This window comes from Hypanus sabinus, unplaced genomic scaffold (assembly GCF_030144855.1).
Source record: "Hypanus sabinus isolate sHypSab1 unplaced genomic scaffold, sHypSab1.hap1 scaffold_458, whole genome shotgun sequence".
NCBI lineage: Eukaryota > Metazoa > Chordata > Chondrichthyes > Myliobatiformes > Dasyatidae > Hypanus > Hypanus sabinus.
Genome location: NW_026781331.1, coordinates 320,700 through 322,285, shown reverse-complemented (window position 1 = coordinate 322,285; position 1,586 = coordinate 320,700).

The following is a 1,586-nucleotide window of genomic DNA, read 5'->3' as shown; positions in this document are numbered from 1 at the left end:
AATACTTCAAGCATGTTGTGTGAGATTCAGCCTGTATTCCAGCTGCCCGCGATCTCGCTGAAGAATCTCTGAGCTGACGAATCTCCACGGTCATTCATTTATACTCGCTCCGGCACACGGAATATTCAGTACTACACAAGGCTGACGTGTCTTCCAACAGCTGGGGTAAAAATAAAAATGATGTAATTCAAGTATAATCCCAATTGTGATAAGTTTGCAAAATATCAAAGACAATGAAAAGACGATTCTAGCAATCAGTGAATGTTAGTGTCAGTTCTCGTTTTCAAGATTGTAATTGTTGATCATGTGATGTCCATTCCTTGGCTCCATAGACTTTGTCGTCATTGAGCAATTGTGAACCGTTATTGTGCTGCTTTGTTGACTGAGAAAATTCTCTCGGTTATGGATCTTGCAACTGAATCTGCTGACGCCGATACTGAACACATGCAAACCGTTAATACAATTAATTGCAGCACACACAAAACGCTGGAAGAACTCAACAGATCAGGCAGCATCTATGGTCAAGAATAAACAGTCGTCATTTCTGGCCTAGACGTCTTCTTCAAATTAATTAACGCTTCGTCGAGCACCTCATGACCATCAACATCAAGCGAAATTTCCCGGTGGCCAAACATTTCAATTCCTATCCCCATCCCGAGCCGACATTCCGGTCCATGGTCTCCTCTTGCGCCATCATGAGGCCACTCACATGCTGGAGGAGTAATATCTTATATTCAGTGTAGGTAACCTCCAGTTTAATGGCATAAACATCGATATCTCCATATTCCGGTATTCCCCTCCCCTTTACTTTTCCCCCTTCTATTCCCTCTTCTTCATTTCACCATCCTGAACTCTTACACTTCTCCTGACTTGCCTATCATCTTCTGCTAGTGCCCGACCTACTTCCTTTTCTTCCATGATCCAGTCTCCTCTCCGAACGGATTCTTTCTTCTCCAGACCTTTTGCTGTTTCCAATTATCTCCAGTCACATAATTCGCCTCCACTCCCCCCAGCCCCCCCCCCCACTACTCACCTGGCTTCGCCTGTCACTTCCATGCTTGTCTGCATTCCCATCACTCAACCCTTTCACTCCGGCATCTTCTCCGTCCGTTTGAAAAGTCGCAGCCCGAAACGTCGACAGTTTATTCTTTTCCATAGATGTGCCTGAACTGCCGAGGTCCTACTTGTGCGATAAACTGTTGTACTCCCTCACACAGAGAACAAGCTACCATCAACTTCGCGCCAAACTGAAGCAAAGAACTTCAATCGACCCTCCATTTGGTGCAAATGTTTAAACTTCCTGCATTTATTACACTTGTACCATGATGCACCATCTATAACTCTCCGAGACGCGAGGCGAGATATTGGCTTTTATTGACTGGAAGAAAGAACAATCTGTAATTGACCACCATACAACGTCCTGGGGACTGAGGGCAGGGCTCAGGCGTTAATCGTCTTTATACCGGTGTCTTTATTCAGGTTCCTGGGAACCACCATCTCTCAGGATCTGAAGTGGGAGCAGAACATAAGCTCCATCCTGAAGAAGGCCCAGCAGCGGATGTACTTCCTGCGGCTCTTGAGGAAAT